Below are 12,322 nucleotides of genomic sequence, written 5' to 3' on the forward strand. Positions count from 1 at the left end.
GCAGCCAACCAACAATACCACCAGCAGCCCATACATATACATATTACGACCAAATTTACACAATATAAACCCCCAACAATTCACTCGAAACTAAGATACCAAAATATTCTTACCTTATTAAAACCTACCTACAATTTCTATACCCCAATGGCATGCTTTCAAGCTAGGAATTATTTCATTTTGACATTACCTAATAACATTTGCCAATATTTATTACACCCATATAATGAGTTTTTTTAAAAAAAAATATTCAATAAGGGCCATAGCACTATAAATACTTAAATATTCATTAAATCTCATAGACATGAATTGCTATATGATATTTAACATAAAATTCTATGAGTGATTTATAAATGATTAGTATGTTACAAATATTAATTAATATATATATAGACGTAATATAATAAAATTGTAACTCCTATAGACAGAATGTCTATACAAAATGATATGTTAAAAAATATTAATTAAAATATACATGAACATGCTATATTAAAATTATAAAATTCTATGGGCATGATATCTATATGAAATGGTATTCAAATTTAAGTATGATTATCATCATGTTCAAAATCATTTAGTAGATCCTACAAATATAATGTCTAAATAGTTAATATGACACGTTATTGTTTAAAACTATAAACATGGTTTTAAGTTCAAAAGGCAAATTATTATGTAGAAATATCATCAAAGTGATTATTCTAATAAGATTTAAAATTTATAAACAAAGGTAAAAATAGATAAATTAATTTTGAAACATATATGATGATAAACGATATTTAACAAACTATCCTTGGATCATTTTATTTTATGTTTTGATTAAAGCAAACATCTTGTAAAAATAAAATATTTATATCGTGAATAAATGGACCTAAACATGTGGAAATGAGTAGTATATGTAACCCAAGCACACATAAATTTATGATAAACTAAAAAAAAATAAAAAATAAGCAAGTAACAAGTAATTCCCTCCCCATGTATTTTCCTCCCCTTTTATTATATACGGAATTTATTATTACATACCAAACAATCAAGAAAGCATAGTATACAAGTAGAAATAATAAACCAGAAACTAAAACTATCTGAATCCCGTTCCAAATAAACTCTTCATGTCTTGAACTTTTTAAAATCCAAACCCTGCTAAAGCATAAAGAAAATACAAGCAGTATACAAATAATACAGAGGTATAACATGATTATATGATTTTGCTTTAACAAAATAAACAAGCAAGGCAAGAATGTTTTTTTTAATAATAATCTAACATATCAAGAGAGATTGGAACTAACCTGGATACTTTAGTTAGGAGGAATAAGTAAATCGAAATCTGAAAAACTCAATGCTAAACACTAGGAAAAATATTAAAGTGTGCAAGAAACTCTTTTTGTTTTTGTTTGAGATTTGAACTGTGAAGTAAAATGTTCTTTCTTTTCTTTTCTTTCTTTGTTTTTTTCTCTCTTTGTTTTTTCTCTTTCTCTGTTCTGTGTCTCCCCTTTTATTGATAAATCAATGAGTAATCAAAGATAGTAAAATCAACCTAAATAACTGTCAAGATTTCTCATTTAAAGCCTTTTCCCCAAAAGTCCATGAGAGTTAAAGGAAATGCCAGATTTTCAAAACAAATCTGATTTCCGAGATTCAAATTCAGATTTTTTTCAAAAAGTATACTCCAAAAGTCAAAAGTTTTGTCCATAGGGACCCACCATATATAACAATTACACATATTACGCAAAGAAAAATAAATCAAAGAAAATTACATCATACCATGATTATTTCAGGAATCAATAAGTCAATTAATAAATTAAATTATATTATAATTAGGCCAAATATATCAGTCACTCTAATTCAAAAGAATTGCAAAATTAGTTAAGAGCATGAAATATGCAGAAATCGATAGGTGATCCATATTATACTACCAATTGCTCTGACATATCACACTAACAGCAGTCCCCATTTGATTTTTTTTAATTTTTTTTAAAAAAGAACCAATTAGGCCAACAAACGAGATAATAATTCTAATCGTCTAAGAAGCAACAGAGAATCACATATCTTGAAACCGGCTAAGAAGCAACAGAGAATCACAATAATTGTAATAAGAAATTACAAGCAAACTACTAATTATTTAAAAGAGAACACGAATTGAATACATAGCTTAGAAAAACATTAATGGACAAGCATCGATCACAGTTTCATAAGGCCAACAGCAAATCTCACAATCAGTTAATCAAAGGAACCAAGAATTGAAATGATAAACTTAGAATTTGAATCCAAACGTACACGGACGAATCTTGGACAGATCCGTCTTTAACATATTTTTGATTGGTTTTGATTTGAATCATGGCGATGTTCTCCATCTTCATCACTAACCGGAGCTGCTGTCCGTCGACTGGAGCATCAATGTTCCTACCGCCGTCGATGTTGCTACCATCGCTGCGCATCATGGCTGCTGGCCGGGGTGGTTGCGGAGGAGCTGCTGGACGTTGATGTTGTTGCCATCTTCCACGGACAGCAGCTCACGCGGAGTGCAGCCATGGCTGTTGCGTGTTGCAGTTCGCTGTATCTGGAGGTTGCTGGAGTTGTCAGTGCTGGTCGTAGCGCGGAGCAGCTGCTGCTGCCGTCATGTTGTCGTGCTGCCGCTGCTGTCTTCGTGCTGCTGCTGCTGCTCATTGCTGCGGCGGCTGCTCATTGGTGGCGTTGAGAGAGATCGATTAGAGAAGAAGAGAGAAAAGGGTGAGGCGGCGTGAGAGAGAGATGAGGGAGGAGGAGCGGCGACTTCTCTTCTTTGGAGAAGATGATAAAAATGAAAAGAAAGAAAAATATTAGTTTAGGCTAGGGTTTGGGTAATTAAAAATAGGAAAATGATAGAATTAATTATGGTCGTTGATCAAGATGTAATGGACTATTGAGATTAAAATTAGAATTTTAATTTATACTACTACTTATGTATACACTATGTAAGTATATGTATATATACGCAATATACATATGTATATAATACGTACTAAAATAGATGTATAATTAATATAGTTAACTAAAATATATGATAAACTTAATTAAGTAATGACATTATATGCACATGTATATAAAACGTATTAAAACAGATATGTAATATGTACATATTAATATGAATGAGAAAATTATAAAATAAACTTAGTTACGTAATATTTTTTTATATAAAGAAAAATACACATATATAACATATACTAAATAGACCTGTAAACTATTCGAACGTATGAAGCTCGTTATTTAAAAAATAATAATAAAGATAATAGTTATAATATTAATAAATAGCAAAAATATTATAAATTATGAATATCAAATATATTATTTATTGGGTAAAATTAAATATAAATTTATTTATTTAATAAAGAAATAATTTTAAAAAATACCTATTTATTAAGATAGCAATATGAAAAGTAGTTATGGATTGGTCAAAATTGGGTATCAACAACTGTCCCTTTCTTTGAGTAGGGTCGATGAAAGAGATTTTGATCAAAAAAAATTGACAAATCTAATTTTGATGCTTGATTTGGATGCTCGAGAGGTTAGGCCACTTTGTAGTTTAAGACGCTTGATTTGGTGCACGTTTTTTTTTGAAAGAATTTAAAAACTATCATAGAGTCGAATTATGGAGAAACTAGAAAGCTTAAGAATGGGATGAGGAGGTTTGTTGGAGTACAGTCGAGTTTTCAAAATCGAGCTCGCCTACATATCCTTAAACTTAGAAATCAGACTGTTTGTAGTTCGACTCAGTCGGTTGAAAAGGAAATCTCTTATGCAAAGATAACCTTCGGTCGGGAGGAGTGACGAATGGATCGAGTATGAAAAAGAGGTTTGCAACCTCTTAGCCATGAATATGGTGCACTTCACACCCATAACTAAGAACTTATACAGACATAATTTCCAAAGCTCTTGGTGTATTGTCACTCAGATTGAGAAGTTGCTTCCGGTGATAAGTTGAAATTTTCCGGAGTGAAATTGAAACAAACAAACTTAAAGAGATACCATATGCCTTCTAATAGGGGTGCGGTTTGGTTGTGTTGGAAATTGTTCTTCAACTCGTATCCCAATTTACTACTAAGAAAAGTTCCACCTTGTGCTGTATTCTTTTGATGTCGTCCGCACTGTGGTTTAATTGAAAATTCATCTTCTTGGATGCTCTCGACAAAGACTAAGATAAAACTCATTAGTAGAAAGAATATAACTCAAAGAAGAGGGTAGCGTCATTGCTATGTCGGCATGTCAACCTCCTCCGGTTTTTCCGTAGAGCAAAAAAATAAATTTCCTAAGTTGATGTGATTTGTAATATATTCCTCGATTGCAAATAGTTTCAATTGTGATATAATATGAAACAAGATGACATGATGCGATATGATGATGGCCTCTCAACAATGGTATGGTAAATGATGGCCCTTTCGATAATGATATGATAAATGATGGCCCTCTTGGCAATGATAAATGATGGCCCTCTTGGCAATGATAAATGATGAATGATGACCCTCTTGGCAATGATAAATGATGGCCCTCTTGGAAATGATGAATGATGTCCCTCTTGGCAATGATAAATGATGGCCCTCTTGGCAATGATAAATGATGATGGCCCTCTCGACAATGATATGATGAATGATGACCCTCTTGGCAATGACATGATAGATGATGGCCCTCTTGGCAATGATAAATAATGAATGATGGCCCTCTTGGCGAATGATATTACCACCTCCAATAATATAATATGAGTAATATAATATGAATGACCCTCTTGGCAAATGATATTACCACCTCCGGTAATATAATACGAATAATAAAATATGAATGGCCCTTTTGACAATGATATTACCACCTCCGATAATATAATACAAATAATAAAATATGAATTGCCCTCTTGGCAAAGATATTATCACCTCCGATAATACAATACAAATAATAAAATATGAATGACCTTTTTGGCAAATGATATTACCACCTCCGATAATATAATATGAATAAAATAATATGAATGATCCTCTTGGCAATGATATTACCACCTCTGGTAATATAATATGAATAAAATAATATGAATGACCCTCTTAGCAATGATATTACCACCTCCGGTAATATAATATGAATGAAATAATATCATTGTATACGGTATTATATCATTGTATATGGTATTATATTATCATATACGGTATTATATCATTGTATACGGTATTATATCATTATATATGGTATTATATCATCGTATACGATATCATATAATGTGAATAAAATAATATGAATGGCCCTTTTGGCGAATGATATTACCACCTCCGATAATATAATATGAGTAATATAATACGAATGGCCCTCTTGGCAAATAATATTACCACCTCCGGTAATATAATACGAATAATAAAATATGAATGACCCTCTTTAAAATGATATTACCACCTCCGGTAATATAATATGAATAAAATAATACGAATGACCTTCTTGGCAAATGATATTACCACCTTCAGTAATATAATATGAATAATAAAATATGAATGGTCTGAGGATGGAGAATATAATTTAACGTCATTGTGGACGCTTGCATTGAAAGTAGCTCCTTTGCGTTTTTCCTGCACCCAAAAGAAAACAAGTATTAGACACATTGTCGTTTTAATTAACGACTGAGCAAAAATTTTTAGGGAAAATTCTTGAAAATATGTACAAAGTGCCTGATCACTTTGACATTAGTGTGTGAATATCATGCTCATTTTCGAACACTCTATATTTATTGTGGCTTGCTGGAGATTTGAACAAGGCATTATTGTTCATTTTTTGAACGTCTCTTTTTCGTCTGATGAATCATGGTGACAAAATTATCACTTTGAAAACTCTTTGTTCTTTTAACTTCTTTGTACTTGCTGAAGGGAGGGATATGGTGATCTTTTATAAATCTGCATCCACAGAAAAATGGTTAGTTTTGAATGAATTGATCTGTGTTGAATTCTCCATTTGTTTTCTCCTAGTCTTTCTATCTTCGATCACTTACTCTGATTCTCCACTTCTCGGTAGATATAAGATTAAAATATATTCATGCAAAATGTTTGATGTATCAAAAGCTTTACGAAAGATGAGTTTTTGAAAAGTAATTTGGAAAGGACCACTGCCAGATGTCATGTCACGCATAGCTTAAATGAACGTCCTTGATCCAAAGCTTTGAGCAAGCTTGATATCTTGTTCACAAAATTTTTAAGGATTCTTGGGACATTCTGACATAGCTAGAAAGTTTTTGTAGTTGACTCTGAACTCTAATGATGCTAGAGATTATTGAGGTTGACATTTACCTTCCAACAATGTGGGGGATCATTTGAGGCCAACCTTGAACTTTGAAGTTGAGTAAAACCTTCTGATGATATTAGATAAAATTTTGAGGTTATTCTCAAAAATTTCTGTCCCAGTTAGATGTCTTGGTAAATATCATACTACCAATAAGAGATTTGCAGAATTTTTGAGATCCTATCAAAAATTTTGTCCCTGTTACTTTTCTAATGCACCTCAGTCTTGTCTTCTTTTGTGAAAAGATCTTCTTTGAAATTTTTGAGTCCCTCTCAAAAATTCTGTCCCAGTTTCTATCATAAATAGAGAACTTACGGGATATATGACCGAACTATTGTGGCGCCTACATATTCCGTTGAGGCAGGAATTAGGTCAAATGTAGTTCCCCCCTCAGGGGATAAATGAGAAATGTGAGATTTTAATAGAAAAATGACCGAGGCCGACATAGGCCGCCTACGTATCTTATTCTTGAGAATTCAGGTCAGACTAGTTCAAACAAAATAGGAGGGTTAATTTAAAATAAGCAAACATAGAAACGATTACAAGCAAACGACATAGTTACATAAACGTTGAACCTTCAAACGTAGTATCTCTTGGCGGCATATGAGTTGATTGGTTTTGGCCACTCTTGGCCATCCATTTCAGATAATATTAAGGCACCTCTAGACAACACTTTGCGAACCATGTAAGGTCCTTGCCAATTTGGTGCGAACTTTCCTTTATACTCATCTTGATGTGGAAACATGCGTTTGAGAACCAACTGACCAACTTCAAATGTTCTTAGTCTCACTTACTTGTTAAAAGCACGAGTCATTCTTTACTGGTACAGTTTACCATGGCAAACGACAGTCATTCTCTTTTCATCAATCAAAGCCAAATGTTCAATTCGATTACGAACCCAATCGGCATTGCTCAATTTAGCTTCTTGAATGATTCTCAATGAAGGTATTTCCACTTCGGTGGGGATTACGGTCTCCATTCCATACACTAGCAAGTATGGGGTTGCTCCAATTGATGTTTTGACAGTTGTTCAGTATCCTAACAAAGCATATGGCAACATCTCGTGCCAACCTCTGTGATTGCCAATCATTTTCCTCAAGATCTTTTTGATGTTCTTGTTGGCAGCTTCCACGGCTCCATTCATTTGAGGATGATATGCGGTTGAGTTTTGGTGATTAATCTTGAATTGCTCACATATCTCTTTCATCAAATGACTATTGAGATTTGCTCTATTATCAGTAATGATGGAATCCGATATTCTAAATCTACATATCAAATTATTATGGACGAAGTCTACTATTACCTTCTCCGTAACTGATTTATACGAGGCTGCTTCCACCCACTTGGTGAAGTAATCAATAGCAACTAAAATAAACCTATGTCCATTAGAGGCGGATGACTCTATTGGACTAATGACATCCATACCCCAAGCCACAAATGGCCAAGGAAAATTTATGGAATTGAGTTCGTGAGGAGGTACTCCAATCAAATCACCATGCACTTGACATTGATGACATTTTTGCACATACTTACAACAATCATGCTCCATAGTCATCCAAAAATAGCCAGATCTAAGGATCTTCTTCGCTAAGGTAAGCCCATTCATCTGAGTTCCACAAACTCCCGCGTGAATCTGTTCGAGAAGCTTCGTAGCTTCAATAGCATCGACACATCTGAGAAGTCCCATATCTGGAGTTCTCCTATAAAGGGTTTTTCCACTTGGAAAGAAATTGTTAGCCATTCGACGTATTACTTTCTTCTGATTGAAAGTCGTATTATCTAGATAAGTTCCGATTTCTAGATACCTTTTTATGTCAAAATACCAAGGTCTCCCATCTGGTTCTGCTTTGACATACGAACAGTGAGCGGGTTGTTCTTTCAAATATATCTCCACAGGATCAATGTAACTTGTATCTAGATTTTTGATCATTGAGGAGATAGTAGCAAGAACGTCAGTAAATTCGTTCTGCAAACTTGGAGTATGCCTAAACTCGATCTTGTGAAACCTTTTACACAACCTTTGCACTAACTTCACGTATGGTGCAATCTTCAAATTCTTCATGGCCCATTCCCTCTGAAATTGATGAATCAGTAAATCTGAATCTCCTATTACCAACAACTTTTGAATGTCTTTATCGATTTCCATCTTTAGACCCATGATGCATGCTTTATAATCAGTCATGTTGTTCGTGCAACGAAATTGGAGTTTGGCTGCCATAGGATAATGTTGGCAAAATTCTGATATTAGGACTGCTCAAATCCCACTTCCTTCATGATTCACTGCCCCATCAAAAAATACTCTCCAACCAGGGTATGCCTCGGAGATAGTTTCTCCTATAAATAATACCTCTTCATCGGGAAAATAAGTTCTGACCGGTTCATACTCTTCGTCTACTAAATTTTTTGTAAGATGATCCGCTAAGGCTTGTGCTTTTATCGCCTTTTGGGTCACATACACAATATCAAACTCACTCAACAACATTTTCCATTTTGCCAATTTCCCAGTGGGCATCACTTTCTGAAAAATATACTTTAATGGATCCATCTTGGAAATGAGATATGTAGTATATGAAGACAAGTAATGTCTCAACTTTTGAGCAATCTAGGTTAAAGCACAACAAGTTTTCTCCAAAAGAGTGTAACGAGCCTTGTATGGAGTAAACTTCTTGCTTAAGTAGTAGATTGATCATTCCTTCTTCCTAGTCTCATCATGTTGACCTAGCATGCATCCAAATGCCTTATTCGAGACAGACAGATACAGCAATAATAAAACTCCTTCCCTCGGAGGAACTAGCACTGGCGGATTAAACAAGTAACTTTTGATAGCATCGAAAGCTATCTGACACTCTTCAGTCCATTTTGTCGATGCATCTTTTTTTAGCAGCTTAAAGATAGGCTCACAAATCAATGTGGACTGAGCTATGAATCGACTGATGTAGTTCAATCTTCCCAAAAAGCTCATCACTTCCTTCTTGGTCTTTGGTGGAGGTAATTCTTGAATTGCCTTGATTTTAGCGGGATCAAGCTCGATACCCCTTCTACTAACTATAAATCCCAATAACTTACCGGCTGGCACCCCAAAAGAACATTTAGCAGGATTTAATTTCAAGTTATATTTGCATAGGCGATCAAAGAACTTCTTCAAGTGAGTCAAATAATCCGCAGTCTCACGGGATTTGATAATGACATCATCCATATATACTTCAATTTCCTTGTGAATCATATCATGAAAAATGGTCCTCATTGCTCTCATGTAAGTGGCCCCAGCATTCTTGAGACCAAATGGCATTACCCTATAATGATACACACCCCACGACGTGATGAAAGATTTCTTTTCTGCATCTTTTTCATCCATTAGAATCTGGTGATAACCCGCGTAGCAATCCATGAATGACTGCATCTCATGCTTGGCACAATTATCAATGAGAATGTGGATATTTGGTAATGGAAAGTTATCTTTAGGGCTAGCTTTGTTTAGATCTCTATAATCAACACAGATTCTGATCTTGCCATCCTTCTTAGGAGCAGGAACAATATTGGCTAACCAAGTCGGATACTGTGTCACTTCCACCACTCTGTATTAAATTTGCCTGGTAACCTCTTCTTTGATTCTCAAGCTCAAATCTGGTTTCAATTTTTGAGTTTTTTGTTTTACTGGACTGCAATCCGGATTGATCGGAAATTTATGAGACACAATGTCCATACTCAAACCTAACACATCATCATAAGACCAAGCAAATATGTCGATGTACTCTTTAAGCAAATTGATAAGTTCCTTTCTTTTAGCTTTTGTTAGATGGACACTGATTTTGGTTTCCTTGATACACTCGTCATCTCCCAGATTCACAGCCCCAGTTTCCTCTTGATTTGGCTTGTATTGCTCCTCAAATAGTTTCAATCCCTCGGTGTGGTGTTCGGGTATTGTAGCCTCTTCATCATAATCCTCGAACTCATTATATTCTATCTCATTTTGTTCATTTGTCTTGTGACATGACATGATAGTGGCAGGTTTTAAGTTATTTTTACTGAAATCATAAGCAAACAAAGTCAGATAAGTAAAATATAGACCGATAACCAAATAATAAGTAAATTTCACAATAAAGAAGGTCTTTATTTAAACCAAAATAAATACAAATTTTGGCCATGAATATGGGTCAATCTGCCTTTTTTCAAACATCATAAAGGTAACTTAAAGCATAACAAAATAGAAACAAACAAAGGGTGGGTCTTGGGCCTCCTCCAGATTACCATTGATTTAAAAATAAGCAGATAATATGTCTTTATCTACCAAGACGAGTGAGGGACTAAGAGCGGTGTGGACGTCCAATTAGATAATTGCTCCTCTGGCTCAATATCATGGATGCCCGATGTCCCTATTTCTTCCTCCAAGATTATGTCAACTTCCTCAAAAAGATTTAAGATTCCTTCCCCAAGATCGCCATCATCGATATATTCTTACACTGGAAATGACATATACAAGTGAGGTATTGGCCTAGCCAGTACCTGATCAATCTTCCTGTTTGCCATATCTGCCTCATCATCTTCTGTAGGGACATATCCCAAACCATACTTCAATCTTTTATCAGGAATCTGAATGGGCTCGATGATTCCTTGGAAGTACTTCCCCAATCTAAAACCTGGCTCAAAACCGCTTCGGAGCATGACAGTGGCTATCATTTTATAAACAGAAGGCATAGGTGGCTATGGGGCCAAATCATCGCCAGTGGCATTTACCAGCTCTACTATGTAGAAGTCGGTACCTCTAGTAATATCATCAATAATTGGCGCACAACCGTTTTCATGACTTTCTTCACCATAAACGACCACCTCACGGTCATTCTCTATGAACTTTATCATCTGATGGAGAGTAGAAGGCACGGCTCCAGCCATATAAATCTATGGTCTTCCTAATAATAGGTTGTAGCTGGTGGTGATGTCCATCACCTGGCACTCTACAACGAAATCAATAGGACCTACCTGAATACCCAAGTTCACAGCTCCTAATGTATCTCTTTGACCCCCCCTCAAAAGCTCTAACATTAACTTGGTTCTGTCGGACTTTTCCCAAATCAAAGTTCAATTATTTGAGAGTCGACAAGGGACAAATGTTAAGACCCAATCCATCATCGATCAATACCCGATTTATGATCTTTTACCAATATTTAATAGTGACATGAAGAGCTTTGTTATGTATCACACCTTCAAGGGGCAACTCTTCATCGTTAAAACTGATGCGATGTCCTTGAACGACTCGAATCACCATAGCAGCCAAATTATCTCCACCTCTACCCACCGGTACATAAGTGTCATCCAAAGCTTTCATCAAAGCATGTATGTGCTGTTGTGAGCTCATCAACAATGCCCATACTGAGATTTGGGCAGGTACTTTCTCCAAATATTTTGCTATAGAATACTCTTTTGGCTGCATCTTCTGCCAAAACTCTTCAGCCTCAGCTTCACTGATTGGTCTTTTTTGTTGATCTTTCTTATGCCTCCTTGAGCCAATTCTTCTGGGGTGTAACACCTACCAAATTGCGTCATTCCCTAAGTTATCGCAGCTTCGATCACGAACTTCTTTTGGTTAGGAATTTCTTTTGGCACCAAAGCAACAACCTTTTGAGTGTTAAAATCACAAAATTTGATTTCTCCTTTATGCTAAGTGAAGCCACAACCATTTCAAGACTATTATGATAAGCTGGGACTATGGATTTTATTCCATACCAATCTTCTTCCATCTCAATCATATTGATATTAACCCCTCCATGATTCGGCAAAGGTTTACTATTGACATTAGGGGTGGCAGTTTGGAGAGTGGTGACTTCACGATCAATCAAATCCTAAATCTTGTGCTTTAAATTGACACAAGTTTCAGTATCATGCCCGACACTGTTGGAATGATACGCACATGTTTTATTAGCTCTGTATAATCTAGAGCTTATATCAGCCAGTTTAGGTGCAATGGATAAATAATACCTGCATCTCTTAATCTTTTAAACAGCTTAGTTTGACTTTCCACCAAAGGAGTAAAAGTCCTAGCGAGCCTATT

Source organism: Solanum dulcamara, chromosome 3, assembly GCF_947179165.1.
Source record: "Solanum dulcamara chromosome 3, daSolDulc1.2, whole genome shotgun sequence".
NCBI lineage: Eukaryota > Viridiplantae > Streptophyta > Magnoliopsida > Solanales > Solanaceae > Solanum > Solanum dulcamara.